The 26,363-nt window shown below is 38.5% G+C and overlaps 1 protein-coding gene across 1 annotated transcript in view; it reads right to left on the minus strand.

Moving 5' to 3' along the window:
- Positions 1 to 26,363, minus strand: part of BICRAL (BICRA like chromatin remodeling complex associated protein) — a 245,051-nt gene that overhangs the window by 43,744 nt on the left and 174,944 nt on the right. Inside the window, exon 25 of the mRNA XM_084514469.1 lies at positions 14,684 to 14,842. The gene's annotated coding sequence lies outside the window, so the exon portion shown is untranslated. The remainder of the gene's footprint in view (positions 1 to 14,683; positions 14,843 to 26,363) is intronic.

Raw genomic sequence — 26,363 nt, forward strand, 5'->3', positions numbered from 1 at the left:
TAGAGTAAATAGGTAATTCTTTAAATGAATTCCAGAATTGCTTATAGTAATTGAAAGAGATTTCATGGTTGAGTGTGAGTTTCCTGAATGCTGAATTTGGGAACAGGGAATTCCTTAAAAGGACAAGGGAGCCCTGCTTCCAGAGGCATCACAGAGTAAGCTGCTGACACCATCTGAGAACTGTCTTCAGATTGAACTTCTTGCCAAGGAAGGACTCAGATAACACTGTCTATATGAGAAAATATTCCAGGCAATATCCCATCACATTTTAAGTTAAAACCATAGATTTTTTTAAAATTTATTTATTTATTTTTTTTGATAGTGCTGACAACAGATATATTTTAGCTAATAGAACTATCCAGGATGGAACAGAAGGACACCACAGGCATAATGTTTAATTTCTGGTAATACGCAGGAACAAATTTCTCTCTTGTGATTATTTAATTGCCTGGACTTTCTTTCATGCAATATAAGTATCTGTGTGAGTTCCTAAGTACACATATGTACACTGAAAAAACATATGCATATATGTGTGCAAAAATGTGTGTGTGTCTGCTTTTGGAACAGACCATTCCAAAAGAAGTCTGAGAATGAGAGTAAGACAGTACAGAGACTCGGCTGCACTCCATGAAAGGTTCATAAGAGTTAAATACAGATTTTTTGTGTTCTGGTGCTTTGCAAGCAAGTGTAAATTCAATGTCCTAGGGAGACTCTACAGAGCTGGAGCTAACAAGGCGAATGCATTCAATCGTACAAAGGCTTTTCTTAACCTGTCATAGCCCTTTTGGAGTTATCTTCCAATTCATTGTATTCTTTACAAGAATGTCATGGTACCCATAATTTAAAAGCATTATGTTACATAGTGATAAAAATACTGTATGCCATGCACAGGAAAGTTACACATAAAGCTTGCACCAAATATGAAAAAAATGAAATAATTTCTGACAGCAGAGAGATTAACGGAGGCTTCGGCTTCTCAGAATAATGTATTGACCGAACCTCTTCAGTATCATTTACTTCACCAGTTAGAATGTGCCATTTTGTGTGCATTTTAACAAACTAATGATCTATCATTGAGTTTTATTTTTAGGACATTCTAGTGTGGCATTACTGTGACAGAATAAAGAAAAGTACATATATTTCATACTTCTTGAATTCAGGTGTTTGAATTTTCCAGGGTCTAAACTTATTATTATATGCTAATAATAATAATAATAATATAATAATAATAATAATAGTTAAAATGCCCTTATGCTTCAAGGGAATTCTAGCTGTTTCACCTCCTTTATGTTCACAGAGAAAATTGTTTTCTGTAAAGATTTGCAGAACATATATCTTGGGCCAGTAGCATAAGTTGTCTTAATAAAAGAATTGAATCAAATGCATAAGAAGCTGAGAAGCAGAGATACTTTATAAGCACATAAATCATCCTCCCAAACAAGCAAAATAGAGTTATGATCAATCACTAATCTTGGATAAGTGAATTCAGAATAGCAAGCACAAAATGTGTACGTGCTTTTCCTAGATCAAATATGTTTGGAAACCTCAAAAACTTGAGAATTACAAATGTCAAAAGTAACATTAAAAAAAAAAAAAAAAAAAAAAGAAAGAAAAAAAAAAAAAAAAAAAGCTGTTCAAGGGCCAAAAGAAGGTTCACTGAATAAACAGATCACAGTGATTATTATGACAAACTTTAGTCCAAGACATGCTTTAGTCTGGTGATCATTCTTCCAAGAGAGAGCAAGGTTACTAAAACATTTTGTCAAATTGACTGGTATTTTCGAACAAATGGTCACACTTTTGAGCAAGGAATCCCGTCCTGGAGTTTGAAAAAGAACAAATGTCAAGTTAAATACAATTTGGGAATAATTGCTCCAAGCTTCACTTGCTTATGTTGCTCACTTAAAGAAGGGCTTGTATACCTGACAGCTTATCCCTTTTTCCATCTACACACAAGGTATTTCTCCCTGTAAGGCTTGCCAGGTCTGTATTTGCAATTCATCATAGAGCTACAACAGCAGGCTACCACTGCTTTGAGGGCAGTGATGGCAGGAGAAGTTCAGCAGTTTAAAAATCCAGAAAGGTTTTCCAAGAACAACTGTTCTTCAAGGTTTCAGTTTGAATCACTCTGTTCTATGATGAAATAACTCCAGCCCTGAGAGCCAAAGCACTATCCAACCCAGCCAAGTAAATCCAGTTCAACTAAAAAAATCTTGACACAGTCTTGAATAAAGACCATATATCCTTAAGAAAAAAAATGAAGAACAAATAAGAACTGTGAAGATAAGATTTGTATAGCTGCTGATGAAAGGTCATCAAATTGGTAGTACATGACTGCTACATGATTGAACCCAGCCTTTCTGTCCTACCTGTGCAACTGTTTGATATCTGAGTCTTAAAAGGAGGGCAACCCTCTCTTCCTTGAATTATCTGCATAGCTCTCTAAGGCTAGCACCCTCTGACTCTAACAGCGATATGCTTCTCTTACCTTTTAATTTATTGATTCATAAAAACCCATTTTTTTCAGATTCAAAACTTAATTTTCATATGAAACAAAGAAAAACCTGTACTGGAGATATCACAGTGATGTGGTATGGAAGATCACAAAACCTTGGCTTGATTAAATTAGATTTTTTTTTCTCCTGTAGTAGTTTCTCCAAAACTATTTTAACAGGGCTGAAAAATCAATAGATATTTCATTATATATAGGCACATTGCTGAATTAAAGAAAACAAATTCTTTAAAGGTCGTGTGTCTAGATAATCACATTATCTTCTGTAATTTTACATGACAATATGTTCCTATCCCTCCTCTTTTCATTTTGTAGCTTTTTCCCAGTATTATAGTCATCTATTCTATGTTTCCTTCTGTTCCTAGTAGCTGGTCTTGCAAATGCTTTCCCATACAAGGAATTCCACTGACTTCAGTGGGAGTCCTCATATAAGTAAGGCTTTTTAGTATTGGACCCTAAGGTCTGCGTTTTTTTGAAGCAGGAAATCCTCTTTATCGGTTTTGTAAAAGATGATAAATAATAGCCCCAAGGGAGACAACTCACAAGAAGTGGATGGCTTAACAAAACTTCCATCTGGCATACACATACAATTAGGTTTCCTTAGACTCCATATTTTTTCCCAGTTTTTCCAGGGGAGGAGGAAAAATGAAGTTTCAGGGGTGGGAAAGTTATAAATGATATTTCATGACAAATATTTCTTAAAGTGGATTTTTTTTTTCCCTTAAGGTTTCTCTCCCTCATCAGTAAGCGGCTGTTTTTAGGCATGCTTCTTTAACACTATGACCATACTAAACCATTCCCTTTATTTATGGCATAGCATAAATAGCACCACTGTACAGAGCCTAAGGACAGGGCTCTACAACAGATTGTTCGACCTCCTCCTGCAGCCCCAGGAGGCAGAAGAGAGGTCTTTCAAGGGCACCTCCCACGCCACCAGCACTGCCACCCCACATAAGCCAAAATCCTCCGCTCTCTTTGGAACTGCCAACACTGAAAATGCACAAACACGTAGTTAATGATTTTAGCAGAGACTTGATTTTGGGGCCTTGTGTGTCAACTGTTTTCACATTTACCCTCTACTTTGCAACAACAAGGGCTATAAACTTTAAGGTTGTCAGGCAGGTTGTCTTTTTTTTTTTATTTAATGAAAGGTTTGGAGAAGGAATGAGGGGCAGTCACATGAATCCTCTCCTGGTGCCCTTGTTGTGTGTGCAGCATTGCCAAGCTAGGAACAGCTCCAATGATGGGGTAATTTGTCCTGTTTTATTCAATTAAGCTTATTTGCATATCTGAGATTAATCTTTTTTCCATTACTCCAGCAACAAATGCACAGCAAGAGACACCGATACACTGAGTAGGAAATCATATGTTTGTGTATGCCCATCACTGAAGTCAATCACAATAAAAGATATGACAAATTATGTGATTCCTTCCCAAAATTGAAGCCTGTGATGTTTATGCAGAGCATAAGGATACTTATGTCTTTAATACTACAAGCCTGCTTTTTATTTACATAGATGAGTGAAACATTGCCCTGGCATTACACAGACTGAAGTGTGCAAATTCTAAACCCTTCCATAGTCCCTGGATATAAGAGTGCATTCATATGTTTGTATTTAACATGAACAAATTTATGATCTGATGTGGATTCCTCTGAGTACAGATGTATTCCAACTATTTGCTGAGTCCTAATTTTAAAGGAACAAATGTGAGTGCTTTGGGGGAAAAATGAGTTATTTTCTATTTATTTTGAGAGTTTTCAATGCAATGCAGGCTCTTTTTTTTATGGGAGGGGGTGCTGAGGGGTGTCTGTGACAGTTCAAAGGACACAGGTACAGAAAAACAGCATATTAGAAGAAATTCAAGACTTGGAAAATAAAATGAATGCCTCCTGATCTATTTTTTCATTTTTTTGCAACTGCAGATAGTCCAAGTTTTATGAACACTGCAAATAGAAACATACACTGAAAGGTTGTCTTTTACTGTTGACGCTGCCAAAAGTTGCATAAAGCAAAACCCACAGCATTACCCTCAAAATTATTTTAGACAAAATGGCACGTTTTGGAATCAGGGCTTCTGTAGGAAGGCAGGGGGGGAGAAACAAAAATTATTCATGTCTCTTGTACCTAACCATGCATCTGTCTGTCTGTGGAAGTTTCCCCATACCTTGAGGAATCCCTTTGGACTCAGCTCGTGTTCTCTATTGCCTCTAGATACCCACTGAGGATGTAAAACCTGCAGGGGTTCTGCCTCAGTATGCTCACAATCCCTTTTCCCCAGGTTGTTTCCCTTGATGTTACATACAGGGAGACAAGGGGCACTCTGGCTTTCCCAGTGCCTAGTTAAGTCAATCATCTTAAAGCCTTTTTGTGCTGATAGTATAGCTTAACGGCCTCTCTGCAGACCCCAGAGCATACATTTCAGTATGTGGTTCAGGTTAGAGATAACTTCATTAAAATAGGGTATATTTTAGGCTTAGGATCAAGGTTTACATTTGAGGCCAAATCAAGGGAAAAGTCTGATGTTTCAGTAATCATGAGAAAGGTCCTAATCATACTGATATGCTCTCAGTTTCCACAGTGCTGGTAATCTCACAGATCAATCTGATTTTCCTGAAACTTTTGCCATCTTGAAAAGGGAGAAATGGAGAAGGGCAGCTATTTGTGTAGTTTTAAATTTGCTCTGGAACAGAATTGAAAAAAAAATCTGAATCCAAACACTTCTTTAAATTGAGTGGGGATTGTGTTCCTGGTTTTTATTTTGTCCTATTTCTCACGCATACAAATACATATTTTTCAATAATCAGTCATCTGCATCAAACTTATATGTCCCAGTGTTGTTTCCTTTGATGTAGTTGGCCAAATTCCCACTGATTTCAGTTGGAGGAGGGTCAGAACTAATGTGTGTTACCGAAAACATGCAAACCCATATTCTGGCTGGCAGGTATTTAAAGAGCCATGGAACTTTTAACAATTCAAAGCATATAACCTGTCTTTGATATGAGTTAATTTGCCTGCACATCAGAAAGGAAACATACTTCATATCACGTCTTCCTGAAATACCCTTTTGATTTAAATGTTTTGTCTTCTGATTTCCATCGCGCCCTTTCCCCAGGAGACATTCTGCTGTGTGCAATTCAGCACCTTCTTCCTAAAGACTCTGAGAAGCAGAGGCCACAAGTCAATGAACTGAACGAGAAAGAATTTTTCACTGTCCCTCATTATGCTCTTTACTGAACCCAGAGGACATTCTAGTTTCAGGGAGCCAAATTATGAACAGTAATCATGGACCATAAGATCTAGGAAAGAAATGTCAAATGCTAATTTAACAGTCAGGATGGTGGTTTTTGCTGGTGGAGCAATAGAGGACTAACCATTTAGTTAAAGATGGCCTGATGAAGCACGAGGGGTCCTTACCACCAGAATTTTGAAACATGGAAAAAGCCGCTATGTAACAGGACTCCAGTGCTTTTATCAGGGACAGTAGTACATGAGTGGATGCAGCAGGTATGTGAATCAGATTCTGTTCAACCAAATGCACAGTACAGCAAACAGTACTAAAGACGTGCATTTTCCTGTTTGCTAGAGGTAGAAACCCATGGAATGACAAAATGGTTTGGGCTGGAAGAAAACTTAATGACCATCTCTTTCCAACCCCCTGTGATGGGCAGAGACACCTCCCACCAGACCAGGCTGCCCAAAGCCCCATCTAGCCTGGCCTTGAACACCTCCAGGGATGGGGCATCCAAAGCTTCTCTGGGCAGCCTGTGCCAGTGCCTCACCACCCTTAGAGTAAAGAATTTCTTCCTAATGACTAATTTAAATCTACCCTCTTTTAGTTTAAAGCCATTACACATTGTCCTGTCATTACACCCCCCTGACAAAAAGTCCCTCACAAGCTTTCCTGTAGCCCCTTTTAGGTACTGGAAGGCCACTGTAAGGTCTCCCCAGAACCTTCTCTTCTCCAGGCTGAAGAACCCCAACTCCCTCAGCCTGTCCTCATAGGAGACGTGCTCCAGCCCTCTGATCAACTTTGTGGCCCTTCTCTGGGCTCATTCTAATACTTCCATGTCATTCTTGTGCCCCAAACATCTGCAAATCCTAAATTCAATTTAAAATGGGACTGCTGGACTTTTCTTTAATGGTGATCAAGAAGAAGGTCCACTAGGACTCTACTGTGGCAGTGAGAGATGGCTGAGACTCTAAAAACTGCCCTGAAGATAATTTAAAATTAACTTACAATGAAAGTAAGGTGAATGCAGGCTAGGCAAGTCCAGAAAAGCAGCTGTCAGGAGGCAATAGTTTTGCTAGGGGCTTTTAGGCTCTGTGTTTAATTCCCATGGAAAGTAATTGAGAGATAGTAGTCAGAGTATAGGTGTCCGTTTATTTTTTCACAAAGCAAAGAGTTTGATCCCTGTTTAAAGGCCAAGCTCACATCATCTGGAAAACAGGGTTCTTATTTTTGGAGGTAACATACTTTATGTTTTTGGCAGCAGATCCAAGGTAAGAATTTTTCAAGCTCCTTTGTGTTTCAACTTTTTAACTTCAGTTCACTTTGCTACTCTCAGAACACAGCATTTATACGTACCACAAAATCTCAAATTACCTACAGCTTTGGTACATATGTTACCAGATAAAACACTGCAAATACATATATATTCTTGTGTATTACTCTTCCCTGAGGAAATGAGCCTGTGCACACTTTGTCTCCTTCTAACTTCTGAAATCTTTCCCAAATGTCAACCACATTTGACACAGGATTACAGGTCACAGAGATAACTAACTTTGTAGAAATACAGTGACAATCAGAAGCTAGGTCAGTGCAATAGTCCAGACAGTAGGGCAGGCAGAGTTCTGCAATTGAGCACTCAGCATAACAGTAGGCACCTGGCCAAAGAACATGCATGAACTGACCAGACAGTTGGGGTATGAATGGCTCCAAATAGATGTGACACGTATTCTCTCTTCCTCTTCAAGTGTCAGTGTTTTTTTCAGCCAAGAAATTTAATGGACAGAAGTAAATAAATCTGAAGTAAACTGTGCTTCACTTGACCTGCTGCTTACAGAGCAACTTGCTCAGGAAATGTTAATTGATTCTCACTGGAGCTTGTTAGTGCATGTCAGAACTGATTTTAATTATGTATCTCCTTTTGTCACAGCTCTGTTCTATTATCACATGTAGTAGAAAGGAATTTGATATGTGCAAGAACGAAGTATACTGTGCTACCAAATTTGCATTGAGTTTCATAAATGACAGACTTTTTCCTTGTACGGTAAGTCATTTAATGCCTGGTACGAAGGAAGAACAAAACCCTAAGGTATCATATTATCTGTAAAATACCCTGTCTGTAGTTGCATTTTCTTTAAAACTGAATTCAGAAAATAATTAAAACAGATGATCATCTTTCCTGATCCTTCAGGTTTATGTCAAAGGTCAACAGTATGAACCTGTAATGGATTTAACCCTAATTAATTAGCCAGGGTAGAGCACTTGCACAGCAGAATAAATTATATGCTTAAAGAAGACCAATAGCAAATAGTCGTGAAGTCACTTTATATCTGATTTCCCATGGAAAGACATGTAAATGCCTCTATCAAGTTAACACAACAAAATGACTATTACAGGGCTAGTCCTAAAATTTATAGCAGTGACACTTATTAACCAGGTATTTCTCTCTGACTTTTACTGAAAGATAAAATAGAAGAAATATTTTCCTTCACTACTTTTAGTGTATAAGAAGGTGGATTTGAGGATCTTGTCTATGTTTTACCGCACTGCAAACTCTATTGCCATGACATAGAGCACAGAGGGATTACAATGATTATCAAACATCCCTAAAGAAATGCAAAAAATAGTTGCAACAAAATTGGTGTATTTGCCCACAGAATAATATTTTATGAGTTTTCAGTGAGAATCTGGACAAGAAAAGGAGTATTTCAGAGATCAAGTATAACATTAAGAATATAATCCACATTCTGTTGAAAAATGTGTGGAAAAAATAATCTTAACTTCAGCTGGAGCTAGTTTTTGCTAAAGGAAAATTTATAGGGCAACATTAAAATTTCCCTTTTTAAGCTTCCAGCATATTCTCTACCTTGAAAAAGAGATTTTCCAAAGTATAACACATACATCTAATAATGAATAAATCTAATTACACTAAACAATGCTTAATGTAGATAACTGAACTGTCCTGAAGAATTTGTGGACTTCTGAATCTTTTGTTCTTGAAAAGTTCTTTATAACAGAACTCATTAACCCAAATTCTGCCTGCAACTCTTGACCTTCAAGCTGTCATCCATCTTTCCAGTCTACATTGCAGTCACATAGTGAAAGCAGAAGACAGTTCCTGGACATTTTCTGCTGGATTCTGGTGTTTTAATTATTAGCTAAGAGAAATTCGAATCATTTTGCACAGTAAAATTCAGAATGCAGTGAGAAAGTCTAAAGAGCATTAGCCTTATGCTTTCCTAACTTGGGACTTCTGTCTTTAACACAAAGAATATAAAACCATTTTCAAACTCTCTCAATGAATTTCAGATTATTCTTTAGATCAATGTTACTCCTTTTGGTGACTTTGCTGGGCTGCCTTTTTTCTTTGTTGTGATTATACAAGAGAAAGGCTGCCTTACTTTCATTTTTTTGAGGATTGAAAAGAAGCTGATTTATGGCACATAAATTGCCATAAATCATGATGGCAATAATCATTATTATTGTAATACGTATTTGGTTGCTCATGAGCATTCTGTAGCTGTGCAGATTACATAGTGTAATAATTGAAGGAAGAAGAGCCTATCCAATTTTAAAAGAGAAAATGTATAGGTTTTGTTGGACAAAAACCACTTTTACATATGTCATAGAGGGAAAAGTGCTAAATCTACTTGTGCCAGAGCATTATGCAAATACAGTAAAACTTTGAAGATTTTAGGCAATTCACACAGTTTTTCCTAACCTTCCTTTATGAGGATACAGCATCCTTGGTCTCTGAAACCGCTTCTACAAGGCACAATGCATTAAACTTTTTAAAGATTATTTGTGGAAAAATGGTTTCTTTGTCATTCAAGATGTGTTTTTAGGCCTATAATTTCCTTCAAGTGAGCACAATTCCACTAGCAGCAGTATATTATTTTGACAGTAAGTCAGTTGGCATAAGACTTCATTGTGTATGCCTTTTGTTTATATAATCCTTCCTAACAGTAACAAGGTGTTTACTGTTCAGCAAACACATTTTATTTTAACTGCCAACAGTAAAACTGTCTGATAAAGTTTGATTTAGCTAAAGAAAGCAAGTTCTCATTTAGCCCAAATAAATCCATGGTGCTATAGACAGCTGTTTGGAGTACATAATCCCCCGAGCTCTTATAGTGAGGCAACTCTTGCTATTGAATGAGCGAGAGAGAGCAGGCTCAGCTGTTCAGGATGTGCTCCATTACAACTGTAATCTATAGCATCGTACTGCCATATTGTGAAAGCATTACTCACATACAGCGGCAGTGAAGCAAATACTCCTCTGACAGATGCTCTGCAGACTGACAGCTGACACCCTAAGCTGAGCCCTATAGATTTTTCACTAAACACGTCCTGCAGCCCGGATCGATGTGGCCTGGCTGTCTGCTGCACCCCGTCCTCCTGCAAGGAGATCAACATCTAATACCGCTCCTGCAAGATTCTCAGGGAGTTAACTGTCTCCAAGTGGAAAAAGTTCAGATTTCAGAGAAACAATGAACACAGACACTTCTCAAAATAACAGCATTTTGATGCTTGAGAGAAGGAAGAATTCGTAAGCCTAAAGGCATTTTTTCTTCCAGTTTATGGCTGACTTTATCCTGGAGAAATTTGCCAAAGAAATGCGATTTTTAAGGCCGATATTATAAAAACTTTTGAGAGCAGCAGGGGAGAAATAGCTGATCTGTCACATGGAGTCCAAAAGAGATGTTTGTAGTAAATGCAAAACAAAAAAGACTCCAGTATTTGCTTTCTGCCAAAGTAAGAATATGCAGTTAGAATATGTACACAGGCAGAGATCAGGATTTGCATAGTAAGCCAATGCTGCATATTTTTTAAAGAAAAAGCTGTAGAATTAATCATTTTACCGTAACCACTAACACAATCTTCTAGCCTTAACCTCAATGTACTGGTAAAGTATTTTGCTTCTTCCCCCCCCCCCCCTTTTTCTTTTATAGGTCTACTTCATTAACACGGCTCCTGCTCCTGTTGAAGTCACCAGCATTACTCCTGTAATTCACTGAGAACAGAAGCTGGCCCATAAAGCCGTTGTGGCTTGGAAAATACTTTCAGGAATGATAATTAGTTCAAAGCTGAAAAGCAGTCACTTACCTACAGTGAATATAGGCACAAGTACAGAAAAGAAGACAAGCTGGTTTTGAAGCATATTGGGGAGATTTAAGTATAATTTCTGTGCTGGAATTTAGTGACAATTGGGTTATTTTTTATTCTCTTTTATTACTTGTGCCATCTTCAAACGATCTAAATGCCAAGATAATAACCTTACAATAGATCTGGGAGTTCCTGAAAGGGCAACTATCTCTGCTTCTCATTTTCATCCTGCCACAGAGCACATTGTGTGGAAAGACAAACAGATGTGTATGCCTTCTTGCAGTAGGATTACCAGAGCAGGGTTAATTGTAAGAACTGAAATTTCTCTTTCTGACTGAGCAGCTTCATGTTTTCAGAGTATATCTTGTGGCTGCTTTTCAACATTTAGAGTATGGATTCACTCCTTGTTTGGTGTGTGCATTTAAATTCACATTGCACTAGTGTTTTGTAAATGTATATGTAAAAGGCAAGTGATTATGTGCAAAGCGAAGGAAGGCTACTCATTAAATACACAGAGAAGGGGATATCTGGCAAGGGAGTTGCAAGAGAGAGAGGCAAATAGGCAAGAGTGCTCATAATTTGATTGAGAAACTTAGTAATACCACTAAAAGATCACCTGTTAAAGTTATTTTCTCTCTGTTTTTCACAAACTGCTTTTGTGTTCTAATTCCTGAGCACATCATGATCTGTAGGAGAACAGACACACTGTGCATTTGCATAGTCACACCAGAAGTTCCATTCATCTCTGCAATACTGGTGCTGGTAACAATGAAAATGCCATCGAAAAACACTTGTACTGAACATGGTTTGCTCAAAAATGTGAGAAGGTTTTCTCACAGCAGTTTTACTGATGTAATTGAATTTGCATAGAACACCTCAATGTACAATGTTATGCACTTATTTGGACACATGCACCGGAAATTAGCCAGCAAGGATGTCGGTGCATGTCAGCTTAACTGATGCAGTGCTCGAATATGTGGTGCATCTAACTTATAAATGAGGAAGATCTTGTGTAGGAGCACATTGCTGCAAGTGTATGCCATTATTTAATCCATGAAACCATATATTATACACTGCACATTCAGAAGAGAAAGGATTTGTAGATAATTACCTAATCATCGCACTCATCAGAAAATCAATAGACATTAACATAATATGTTCAATGGATTAGAGAGATCTTTGTCAGAAATGAATGCCCTTGCTTCACATGAATTAATATAGGTCTATTTAGGCAAAACCACTCTATTACACTGCATTGTACAAGAAAATATCAAAATCTCATCAGTGCACATAGCTGAAAGCAAAAGAAATCCCAAATTAAAAACAGGCAAAGAGTAAATCTAGCCACCAGGGAGGTGTAAAATGCAGATGGCTCACAATCAGATTACCTAAACCATGTATCTCGTCGCAAAATCATCCTAACTGTTCAGAGCAGGCTCTCCATTTCATCTGATCCTTTTAGAACCAAAAGAAGCTGTTTTATAATGTCCTATCTCCCCTTTAGGTACTATTACTGGGGAGCAATTACATGTTTGATAGTCAGCACCACTTCTGGTGATCATTCTGCTGCTGACACTGAGGCTAATGCACAAACAAAAAACTGTGTCTGCAAATGGTTTAACAAATGCAGTTAAGCTGATAACACAGCCTCTTCAAAATAGAGAAGATGAAAATGTCTGAACTGAACCTAGTGAGCTTTTGAAATTACTTATGCCTTGAGACACACTGTGCCCATGAGTCTGTCTGGATCCAGGTCCATGTAGGCTGTCTGCAAGGCATAAACATGTACGAGAAAAAGTCCGGGATAATTTTTTGTTCTAGTTCCATAGTAAGCTAATAATAACAATAATATTCCCATTTTTACAGCATCTTATAGCTAAGAATTTCAAGATATTTTGCAGTGACGATGCCACTTTACAAAGGAAGAAACAAGGAAGTAGCTAACTCCTTAGGGTCAGTTTCATCCCACTCTAGGTATTAACATAACTACAGAGAGGGTTCACATTGGCTTTGGGAGGAAAGCCCTGTGCTCACATCTGCCAGTGCTCCACCAGCATGCAGGCAGCTCAGCTTACATCCCCCAGGGCTCCCTGTGGAAGGCAAGCAGAAGACGATGCACAGCACACTGACCATCAGGGGTTTCTGCATGGCGCTGGTGTGCTCAGCAGAACAAGGAACTCAAACTATGTGCTAAGTCCCAGCATCTTCCTTCCAGGAGGCTACAGACAAGCGGAGCTGTGAATTATCAACAGATTGTCTGTCCAGTTTCATCCGTTACCTCCTCAGTCCCTCCAGTAGAGAAGAGAGGTTAGTGGAGGATATCCCCACCATGCTGCCTCCCCAGAGGAAGCCAGCAAGAGAACTGGGAACCAGAGAAATACAACTGCCAGCAGCAGCAGCAGCACCAGGACCAGTAGCAACAACTAATTATGAAACATAATACTTTAGGATGCAAGTAGGGAGAAGATATGCACCAACAAACCCAGACACAAATGAACTCAATAATGCTGCCCCTGGGTCTTTAACTTGCAGCCGTTAAGATAAGCCACAAATAAGCCAGTAAAAGTCACCAGCTTCCTACTAGACACAAGGACTTAGATATGGACTATTGCTCTAAGTATCCCAAAGGCTGGGGTCAGGCATTGTACGTTCCTGTCTCACAGATCTTACAGAAAATATTCACACAAGCATGCAGCACATCTGCAGCAAAACCAAGAAAACCCTCAGCTCCCTGAGGTTTTCCAGTATACAAAAGAAGAAGGACTGAAATTGAACCATACCTTTGAAGGGCCAGCATCAGCCTTCAGGAAAACTTAGATATTACTTTAATTCTACTTTGGGAGCTGAAATACTTTAAGGACATTGACTGATATTTGTCAGAGGTTGATTTTTATTCTGCTGCAGTGAAATATGCAATCATTAGCAGCAGGACCAAATAGTCTGAACCAGAACAAAATAGTCTGTTTCCAAATACGTCACTGGAGGCTTACTTTTCCTATAGACTTTGGTAATTACCAAGAAAGACAGGCTCTCTTCATGCTTTAAAGTTTCTTAGAAGCATCTTTATATCCTTTTTTTTTTTATAACCACCTACCTCTACCATTATATTAAAGCAAATCCTGCTGAAAGCTGTTAAGAGGAACTTATATAAACTAAATACAGCCTATAGAGATTGTGGAAAAAAATAACAGGAAAGACAGCACACATGACCATAAAATAATTTAACTCTTTTAGAGAAGAATTCAGGGGTATCTGCTTTATGTGTGCACTGCAAACACTATATTAACTGTGGCAGTAGAGGTACGTCAAATAAGAACCAGATAAATCATCAAATTCTTTACTGTTAGGATTCTATATTAAATCATGCAATGGGTTTTATATTATTGCTTTTTCAAAATCTCAGTGAATTTTCTGACCCTTGCTTTTGAGATCGTGGACATGTGATTAAGACCAGTGCATATACAAAGAGCATGCAAATACAATTACGTTTTGCAATACTTTCAGATCTGGCCTCCAAATTCCAGCTTCAGATATGTTTAATACCTATTCATTATCATTATTGGATGCAGTATCTATTGATTCTTTGAAAACAATTAGAAGTGGAAGAGACCTGTTATGCCAAACACAGATAGATGTTTATGTTTATGTGTGTATATGTTTATACTGTCAAGATAGACAGTATTTTAAAGTCAAGTATCTTTAAACATTTGACAGGATGGGGTGGCTTCCCCAGTTCCTTCAGGAAATTATTCAATTGCCCAAAAGAGCAAAGCACAGGGGAATTTTCACCTGACACTTCATCTAGGTTTTCGCTATCCAAATTGAACAGTTTCATACATGTGGAGTCATCAGGCGATAGCCCCTCTTCCATGCACATTAAGACTGCTGCAGAGAAGATTGCTAAAATGACAGCCAAGCATATTCTGCTTCTTCTGTTGCCAGTGCTTCAGCTGCGTAGCTTCCAGAGTGAACTGTACGTGTTACTCTCTCAGGGACCTGTAGTTGGTACAAGAAAATAAATATTATTTCACATCAGAAGCAATGGTACTTGTATTTTATATCTCTTGCATATACATGTGCATGCAGAGTGGTAAACCCAATTAGACCAAAGAGGGCATATTCACATCCTTGGAGAGAGAAAGCTCAGTCCTTACAGTGTTAAACATTTTGGCTACAACTGTGTATATGTTTATACAGGCATGTGCATGTGTGTTCTGTCTTCATATGGTGTCACTGCATTCAGGACAGCTGAAGCTATAAGCTTATCCCTTCTGCATATTTATGTGACAGAAATGTGGAAGCTCTCCTCTGATTAAACAGAAGTTTCACAATTCTCTTCATTTCTCTCCCACCCAGAGAGAAATGCATTCTGCACTTCATGATCAGGACTTCAACATTTACAACTGGATCATTTCTCCCTCTGTCTAGTCTAGGATTTCTGAGCCCTTACTTGGAGCACAGCACGAGTCTATTTCTCCCTCATGCAGCATGCAGCCAGAAAAGACAAGCTACAATCCCTCCCTGAGTTCATATTCATTCTCCTCAGAAGTCCTGTATACCAGAAAACAGAAAGTCTTCCACTTTTCTATGGATGTTTTTAGACCCTCTTCCAGAAGCTGTTGGTCCAAACCTGTTTTTTGCTTAAAGCCTGCACTGAAACAATGCAGGGAAAGCAGTGTTTGCTCTAGTGTCTTGTTTTCTATTTTATTAACCTGTGCATTGACAAGGTAAATGCTCGGGCACATAAGCCCAGTTCTAGGATAATAAAATCTCAGATGAAATCACTTCAGACACCAAGGGAAGTCCTGCCACAACGCTCCCTGGGACTGTTTCTCTGTCAGTTGTACACAGTTCAACGTCCCCATCCTCATCTTCACATTGTCACAACATGGGAGAGCTCAGTATGACTTTTTTTTTTTTTTTTTTTTAGTAAATGAAAACACCACTAAAATGGAACTGGGCCAAATTCTCCGCAGTGGAAGAAAGAGGTCATCTGCGTAGACTTCAGGGTATAGCTTTGCATCTGTAACTGTAAAAAATGTGGCCAAATGTTTTCCCGATCTCATTTTTTAAACGTGTTTATTTGATTTTATTTTGCCAGCAAATTTATGCAAGTATGATTTATATGTAATAATCCCCATATTTTTTTAATTACCTTGCCATAAAACCTGAATAACTCCCCCTACTTTGATCTCCAACACATTCTGGAGAATACTGCAGCAGGCATGCCTAAATCAGTTAAGCTATGCACAGAGCTGTTCCTGGAGGGAAGCTTTCCCACATCAGAAGATTGTGTAATAAAACTTAACACAGCTCATTAATTTTCTCTCTTAACCAATGCATCTGACAAGAAGTGACTTTGAAAACCTAAAGGAATGACACAACTCTTATGCTTTGCGTGAAACATCTGTTTCCAGCTCCTTTGCTATTAAATTGACATCTTTTTATTTGAAAAGTTCCTTTTATTTCCCAACTTCCTGCAATTGGTAATGTATAAATCCCAAAGAGCTTAAATTCACAGCTTTTAAAACTTGATTAACTAAATGCTGGGTTATTCCTGTCCCAGAGGAAAATGCTTCTCTCTGCGCAGACAGATTAAGTGGTACAACTCCGTTTTTTAATCAATTATTAAGAATTTGTTTATTCAAGCAATGTCAGACTTCATAAAGCATCAAAACAGACTTCAAATCCCCAAATAATGTAAACACCAGTGTGATTGCATATGAAAAATATTAGCATTCTCGGATCTGGAAAATCAATAGAACGTGAGCATGTCGTACCCTCTCGTCCATGAAGGCCACGGACAATATCATGTTTCTTTCTGACTGTGAAAACCTACAAAGCCAGTTGCAGAAGTCTTGTGTGAGGAGTTGAGGTGATTTTCAGCGGAAGCAAAACACCCTCGTTACTGTGATTTTTCCTTGAAAATCACATCACTCAGCTCCACATTCATATTATGTTGCTCCATTTAGTTTGCAGTTCCTCATACACTGAGGAAGAGAAGACAAAAAGGCCTGGCAAGCCTTCCCCAGACCATTTCGTGTTATACGTGGATATCAAGCACAGCTGAATTCTGGAAGCTGACTCAGTTCTACTCTGAAGAACAAGACAAATGTATTTAATCGCATGTTGTATTTGTATAGAAGTTAAGTATTGCTTTGGTAACTCTGGTAAACCAGCTACACCCTACCAACTAATGCAATTTTAAGACCTTTGAACTTGTTTATACACTTCAAAAAACTTTAGTCTCCAGTGTAGTTTAGGATTAAAAGAGACATCTCCAGGTGGGACAGATTAGAATTCACAAGTAGTGCCACAAACCGAGTACGGTTGCCTTTGAAAGAAATCAACGTTTATGCAATTTTCTTTGCCACATAGTTAGCAAGGAACACAGAGAATTAAAGGATTAAAGATTCTCAGCAAGTGTTTATTAACCAGACATGATTTTAAAGATTAATTGGGCAACACCCTGAAATTACACCTGCCTCAGTAAAAGTACTGAAGTGCACCAAGTCCATGCAGGGGGATCGGGGATGAGGATCAAAATTAGAAGCACCTGAGGAATAGCTTGTTATGAAGAGGAAGCTCTTCCTCCTCTTCCTCTTTCCTGGGCTGTCATCATGTTTGTGTGGTGCACGAGTCTGAGCCCAAGGCTCAGCTCCTCACTGTGAGCACGGATGTTGCTTGCACTCTCAGTCCCCTTTCTTGGGGAGGAATGCCAAGCTTTGCCAGATCTATTCTTAACCCCTGTCAGTCCCAAGTATGGGCCATTTTATTACACACTCCACAAAGATGGATTGTACTTGAAGGAGTGGGTTAGCGTGTCCCTTAAACTACCTTTATGCTGTGGTGCTCACTATCAAAGGAAGCATGAAGGGTTGCAAACAGTGCTTGCATTTTACAGTCCCTGTTAGATAAATGCTTAACAGGAAGACAAAAAGAAGGAAAGGGGAAGAGTATGTCTCAACTAATATTGCCAAGCTATGCAATAAGTGAGAAAATAAGGCAGTATGTGTCCAAGATGAACACAGTTTACACAATTTATAGGAGCAGGGGAACTGAGCAAACAGAGCAAGTCAGAGATTTTTGACACGTGTGAGGAGGAATGCACTCCTTAAACCCTGTGGTATGTTTATTTTGGGGAACCAGAAGATGGCTGAAAGGTACATTATAATATGAATCAACCTTAATATTTGCACTTTGGTGCCAGCTTGGTCCTTCACTGGGACTTCTTAAAGCATGGCTTAGACAAACATACAGGAATAAACTTGCATCTGGCAGGGAGTGGACCACCTGCTCTCTCCCAGCCCTCTTTGCTCTGATTTTGATATTTCTCTCACAACAGCTCAGCATGTTTCAATTTCTATTTATTTTCTCATAACAGGGATAGCCAGCATTGCTAATCTACATTTCATACCAACATTTCAAAAGGGTGGAACAAGGAGATGATCCAAGGACCTGCTCAAGAGCTGGTCTAGGCTGCCTTGCCACCAAATCCCAGGGCTCCTGGGTGATACAGCATCAGCAGCTGTAACCCACTTGATCTGTCCCACAGAGGGGCTTCAGGTTGCCCAGAAGTCTCCAAGCACATGACAGTGACCTGCTTTGGGAGCCCCATCTGAGCTGCTTAATCACTCTGACGATGTTACAGATTGGACACCCTTGCCCCATGAAGCAAGTGATGAACATCACTGTATTAGCAACACAGAAATAAATAACTTGCCCACATTTGCACAGGAATATTATGAGCAAACTGGTAATAAGATCCAGATTTGCTGCCTCCCACTCTGCTGCACCACAGAAATGTGACACACTTCCACAAGCTATGCCCTAGCCTTGAAGAAAGGGGAAAGAGACAGACAAAAGTCACACAGGAAAAACCAAACCAAACCAACCAAACAAACAAACAACAAAAAAACACTGAGCAGTGTATGGCAGTACAAATATCTCTTCTGAGGCAGTGGTTTAGTGTTTGCAAGTATTAAGAAAAATAGAGGAACTGTCCAAACTTTCCAGGAGCAATTTCCCATTAGGGGGTCTGAGGAAAGAGGTTCATAAGGCAAAGAATGAAAGCTTTCATCTGGGTTATTTTTCCAACCATATAAAAAAGAAGATAGAAATTGCAATTCAGAGAACTAGTGGAGGAGAGATGGAAGTAAAGACAAACTGAATCATGTTTAATAAAAAAAGTTTATAGTCATTGCTAGCAGGATTCTATCCAGCTGGCACATCATGGTCCTATCACAAGCTGCACTCAGTGAATTAGGGGCTGTGTTACTATTCCAGCAATGTCATCTGCAGACCTATTTAACCTCACTGTAGGGGCAAAATTTTTTCCTAGGCTACCAGATACTATTTTGTCATTATTAAACTTAATTTCATGTGTCCTGCTCGTACCTGATATTGTCCTTTATAGTGGAAGAAATACAGGCTGTCATCAACGATGTCGAGGACAATAAAAAAGAAGAGAGAAGAACAACAGTGAAACTGGCACCATGCAGAAAGCCAACCTAAAATTTATGTATGACTTTTTTCCACTAGTATTCTGAAAGTGAATCATTGCAGTGCGTACACCTGGTTGTAAGTCTTATGCAGAGTCTGAGAAAAAGAAAATGCTGCCCCAGTCTCTTTCACACCTCATCTTAACATTTCTCTCACCACCATTTTCTTTCTCTCCTATTTCAACATTTTTCTCTTCCATGAAAGCAGAAATTCAAAAAATAAATTGCAGGTTTTTTTCCCTTAGTGTATTTTTAAACCCCTATAGTAGAAAAATTCCAGTATTATTCATCATGCCTTACTTACTGAGACTTTACATTTCATTTGTATCCAAGATATTTAAGAATAGCACAATCAAAGATACTTAGCCAAGGAAATTAGACAATAAAGAGCACAATATGCAAGACTTATAAAAAGCCACATTGCTGTGCAATGTGACTACATAGAATCAGTTCAATTGACAGGTCAGGAACTATCATACAAGGTAAGCATATGCAAATTATGAGTCACTCCTCAGTGGATATCAGGAAACATGATTAGTTCCAGCACAAAGTTGTCCAACAGGTCTAAACTTATTGGAGAAATAACTTTATTACAAGGCATCATGCATGACTTGGGCATGTAACTGCATTCACAAATGAAGCGAGACTGGCTTTGAGTGAATGGAAAGGTTTGAAAATTTGCCAACTATATGTACAGATGATGCCAAGTTACTCTTGAATCTATATATCTGCCAAATCAGTTGCATATACTGTGTATCAGTCCGGTGATACAGGAAGAGAGGCAGTAAAGCCCTGCCTAAGATGTGGGTGCCATTGGAATTTGGCAGCTGTGCTCGAGCTGTAATTGGAACCAGCACTGCCCTGAACCCTCCAGCCCTGCAAACGAGAAGGGAGATGATCTCTGAGGTCGTCTGTGTCATCCCCTTACAGCTCTGGGCTGTTTTCATAATGGGGCCTTTGAACTCTTTGGTGTGTAGGAGTGGTTCCCAACATGTGTCCCTGCCTCTTTTGCAGGAGCAGAGGCACCTCGCCATAGCTCATGGGGGGGCTTCCACCCTGCCTTTGAAAGACACTATGGAGGTGTGAGGTCCTGTAGGCTCACAACTGAAGAGGCACAGCACCAAAATGTCAAATTCCTGTTTATGTTCAGGTAGATTAAACGTGCTGCATTCTACTGTGTCACCAATGCTTTATTGCCTATATTTTTAAGCAACTGTAAAGTTAACTTCTCTTGGTACCATAGAACTGTTACAACTGTGCATTCCTATCTAGGCTCACGTTACAAGTACAGCAAGACCAACAACCGCTAATAAACATCTTAAGCTGCTCCAAACAAACAGTTCTTGATTCTTTTATAGGACTAAATTATATAAATTAACAAGAAGATGCAAGAAGCAATGCTTATGAAATGGTTTTAATGTGTTTGCTTTGCACTAAAGCACAACAGCTTGTAAAACTGTTTTTACAATTTTTGTGGTAACACAAACCAGGAAGCCTTTCAGTGCAGTTAATTCTCTGAGATTGGCTAGAAAAGTACCATCATTTGAAAAATTTCAGTGACCCTTTCTGTTAAGGAAAGTAGTATTTGATCTATGCCTTTCCTGACTAAGAATAGAATAAAGAAAAGCAATGCTTGATATTGATATAGCTATTAAAACAGCTAGGGTCAGCTAAATTTTGTTTTCCATCTGGTGTTTTCATTTACACCTATGAAAAGTGAATACAAAAAAAAAAAAGGCTACCATTTGGATTAGGTGTTTTTTCACAGCCAGTAAGTGCAGAAGTGTAGGACTCTGCTAGGCAATGAGGAGCTAAGCCAACTCTGCATACATTAGAGGTATCATTTCTCCTTGGAAGGGCTGTCACACTTAAGTTCTCTTCCACACTGTCTCTGAAATCTTTGGCAAATCATATAATCATCTCCACACTTTGGTTCTCCATTTATAAACTAGGGATAATGTTTTCCAGCTTTGAATGTCACAATACTATATTTCTGGAAGAAAGTCTATCATTTGTTTCAGCTTCCAAACCTCTACTCCATGAAACAAATTCTACAGCTTATTAGAGGCCTTTGTATAATTACCCCCTTCTGGCAGGAAGTCTGTGAATTTGCTTACAAGCACAAAACTTTCCCACCAGCACATTCGTTAAACTGGTTTTAGCTTAGATGGGGCATCACTGCATTTCTGGTATATTATAGATGATTCACCTCAGCAGCAATAACATCTTAGAAGGACCTTTTTGAATTCACTAATTCTCTTCTACTGGCATTTACATCCAAATTTCCAGCTGAGTGGGAAAACCAGAGGAAGCAATGAAGCCAGCAAATGGAAAGCAAGCTAAAGGAAGAAGTAAGCATGACTAGCAACCACAGAGGACAAAATATTAAATTATAAAAATTATCTTTGTGTAACTTTCAGTGTTTTTAAATCTGACAAGAACAAAAGACTTTCCTTTTACTTCCTTTTTCAGCAGTATCACTAGACCACTTGCCAGACATGGTCCGTTCAAGAAGGGTTATCCTTTACCCTCAGAATCTTGCTATTCAGGTTGTGTTAAAACCCCTAAGACCTGCTGTACCAGCTCCTGTTTCCTGTCTTCTAAGGTCCAAAGCTTCAAAGCTCCCTTCCTGCAAGCAGACAAGAAACCTTTCCCCATAAAGAATGAATGTGCAGAAGTTTCTACAGAATATAAATGTTAAGAAAAGTGTACAACAGTAGGAGCTATTATGAATGCCAAAATAATAATAATAATAAAGGAAATCTTTCAAACTTGATCTAAGCTGACATTAATGGGTCAATGTTTTATATCTGCTAGGTTGTGGCAGAGCTACCAGGACCACAAACATGGCTGTTGTGGGACTTCTCATGCCATTTTTGGAAGCAGAAACTCTGCTCCAGCTGGGAAGGGGCTGAATGCGTTCTTTCTTTCAACTGTATTTTGCCAAGCAAGTACTGCCGTTCTGGCCTTGTACCCAAACTTTCCATGCTGGGGCTCAGAAAAAGCCCTTCTCCACCCAAGTGCTTTCCCTAGCTGTGTCCTGAGATGTCCCCCTCACAGAATCTCATTTGTCATCCTTGTATCCTCTCTCATATTACTGTCACTCGGCAGCAAATTTCTGCTCTTACTTTTCAGGGTTGCCAAAGCTTCTTTCCTCCTCAGTTTACTTGTCTCTATTTTAGGGTCTGCTAGGAAACATGAGACATTTTGTACCAACTATGTTAACAATTGCAGACATTGCTTTGCTTCATCATTTTAACAGAAAACAGCAACAGCAGTAAATATGATATGACAGTTGTAATGATGAGAATTACTGTCCTGAAAGAGAGCTCTGAATGGCTTGTAAAGATCCCAATTTTTAAAGGAAAATTAGTTTGTACTCTGAGGCATCTTATCATCACAGGGTAAATTACATTGAGTACTAAAAGAGCACAGGACAAGGCTTACTGTACCTCTGAGCCTGATCTCTCTAGCAGATTTGTACTTAAAAGAGGTGTTCAGAAACTGGGAACAGTTCAGAATAGGGTTAGAGGGATGGTTCTGTAGATGGTAAACCTGTCTTTTCCTGAAAGACTAGAGAGACTCAAACTTATCCAAGATAATTTAAGTGCTTGACTTGATCATGGTTTATAAGCCCATCCATGCCAAAAATATTTCTCATCTTATTAATCATCCAATCTACTTTAAGCTTGCAGACAAGCATATGAAAAAGTCCAAGCTAAAGCAGAAAAAATCAGACTAAAAAAATGTGCATTTTTTACTAGGGAGGTAAATTAGCACTAAAATGGTCTACTTGAGGACATAATAACACTTGTCACTTGAAGACTTAATAACAAAACCAAATATTTTTCAAAAAAAAAAAAAGCTATGGTTGAATTCAAGCCTGTGAGTATGATGTGAGAACGACTGGAGGAAATGGCTAGGAGGTCATAGTTAGGCTTTGTCCTCTCCTCAAATTCTAGGAATCAACACAAAAGCTGCAGTCCTGGGGCGATATTTTCATGCCTTTAATTGTACTTGTCTGCTCAGGCAAACACTGCCAAATTCTACAGATATAGGATAAAACAAATGTGATGGATCTCTGCAAGCATCCCAGTGCAATGGTAAATGAGTTGACCTTTTTCACCACAGAACTATTACATGAGTAAAGTCAATACAGTTCTGATTAATTAGTGACCAGCAGTGGCATTCACCAGTGGTAAAGGTCACACCTGACATAAGGCTTCTACCAAAATGGCCTGCTGAGCACAGCAGCTCCATGCATGGCACTTGGGAGCTTGGCACTGCACAAGAGGAGGGTGAGCTTGTATTTAGAATCATGGAACCATAGAATCATTCAGGCTGGAAAAGATCATCTAGTCCAACCTCTAACCTAGTACTAAAGTCCACCACTAAACCATGCTATTAGGTTCTAAATCTACACATTTCTTGAAGACCTCCAGGGATGGCGACTCAACCACTTCCCTGGGCAGTCTGTTCCAATGCCACACAACCCTTTCAGTGAAGACATTTCTCTTAATATCCAACCTAAATCTCCCCTGGCATAACTTGAGGCCATTTCCCCTTGTCTTATCACTTGGTGCTTGGAAGCTAGATTACTGAGCTCAGGTCACCTGTCCTGCACTAGCATCTGCTCTCCCAGCCCAGGTAATGCAGACCTGCACCAGATAAGCCTAGCAGGGCTGCCTCAATGACAGCTACTGGCTTTGGCCTGTGGAGCAGAACTGTCTCCTCTTGAAGTAGCTGTGCCAGCCCAGAGAAGTTATGAAGGACAACAGCCCAACACAACCAGCCTTATGGCACAGCAGACCAGTGGGGTTATGACAGGTAACATTTCTCAAAATCACAGTCCTCTGTTCACTAATATAGGCCCCTGCTTCAAGAATACACTGTGGTACTCACAAGACTACAGACTATTTTAGTTTCTGCTTATTTTGAGGTTAAAAATGAAGCACTGACTTTGGGTTGACCCTTTACAACTAAACAGTGCAAAAGTTTACTACAAATTTATGTTACTTGCCAACAATCAGTAAAGAAGTTTTGTACTACACCAGAGGGAGAAAAAAAATGGTACCTCCCAACAATTCCTAAGTCCACAAGCCTGTCAGAAACTTTATATCTTGTTCAGTTTGATTAAAGAGTTAAGGAGTGGGCATGTGGGGGGTCTTGTCTGGTAAAGCAGCCTTTGCTTACCAACATTTTATGTTTCCAGCTTTAGAACTCTTAAGAAGAATCAGCAAAAGAAGGTAGGAAGCCAGTGAAAGAGCACAGGTTAGAGTCCAATATAAATCAGTAAGAGCCAGGGCTGCTGGTTCAAAAATAAAAATAAAATAAAATAAAATAAAATAAAATAAAATAAAATAAAATAAAATAAAAGACCAGAATATCTCCCACTTCCACCCACTAACCACCCATTAATCACAACATCCTAAAATCATGGGCTGCTTCTGAAAAATTCTCCTTAGTAAGAAACACAAAATCTAGGTTAGTACTTCATAACTTATGTGTTGCTCATTTATTTTGACAAGTTCAGTTTAATCCTTATGCATAATTCTTCCTAAGATACTAGGAAATGGAGATGGTACATTTTGTAAAATATGAATAATTATCTGAGGAATCACTACTGCACCCTGCTCTAAAGCCTTTAAGAAATTGAAAACACTGGTGTATTTGGGGTCAAATAATACAGTATTGCACAGAATTCCAAAATATCTTACTTGCAAGTATTTCAGTTAGTTTCAGTCCAGTTAAAATCAGTGGACATTCTGCAATGTCAAAATTATGGCTACTTGACAGATGATTGTTCCTGTAGGTGACTTCACCCCCAAAAATTGTACTTTTCTTTCCCTCCATGTTAGCCAAATGAGTCGACTGAATTTTTGGGGTACTTTCTAGTGACATTCTGAAGTCCTGTTATGACTTTTATAGCTAGTTACTTTAACACTGGAATTACACTTAAACATGTGTCCACCTATACTGTATATAAATTGAATAAACAGTATGTAATTTGCTTCAAGAACACTGCTATCTTGAAGATAATAGAATGTGATTAGAATTTATCCCCTTCTGGCTATTTTCCCATTGAAGACTTACAGCTTCAGCTGGTAACTCTAACCTGCAAGAACTGTAAAACATTGTGGTTTTGCCAAGTAGGACAGGGCTTAAATTACACTGCAGAGTAAATCAGCCAAAACATTACTAGCTTGTATGCATAGCTCAATCTTTAGGGATTTTTAGGATCATCCACAACAGGCAGCAAGCAGGTTATTGTTGATGTTAGACCATAATTTGAATATAGGAAAATATATTAGATAATTCAGCTGTACATATCTCTAGAGAAATTAAAATAGAGAAGTTCTTAAACTGCAGTATTAGAAATTTAACTAGACAGTAAATCTAAGGATGTGGGGACTGTCAGATGTCTTTTTAATTACCCTGTTCTTGCTTTAACATAAGAATGATTACAAAATATGTATATTTAATTAAAATTTTGGCTAGATCCGATACCAAAAGTAACCCTGGAGTTTTTGATCTGCAACTGAGTGTTCATTTTACTCCAAGACATTGCTTAGGAAAACAGCCTCTTCTTTATTGAAGTTTCATATTTTACAAGCAAATCTGAGTGTTTTTAAACTATATTTACAATTTCCTAAATATATACACTGTCCTAATGGGAAAATAAACTCATGATATTATCGTGAGTCAAAGAGTCTGCTACTTGTTTAATATCTTGTTTTAGACTTCCCATAACTAGATATAAATGTCACAAGAAAAATGCAACTTTCATTAAACAAATTGCAAAATAGTCATCCCTGAGAACCCACTGGGGTACGTTTGTAATCAAATAACTTAATTCTCCATATTACTAATGCATATTTCTGGCTTTCTTACTTTTCTTAAAAGGAAACTGCTCACTACTAAAATATAGCTTTTAATTTGTGGAGGGTAAAAATTTAGTACTTAATAAGCATACTTACCAAAGACTTTTAAAAAATTAATAGAAACCAAATAAATCT

Source organism: Aythya ferina (genome assembly GCF_964211825.1).
Source record: "Aythya ferina genome assembly, chromosome: 3".
Lineage (NCBI taxonomy): Eukaryota > Metazoa > Chordata > Aves > Anseriformes > Anatidae > Aythya > Aythya ferina.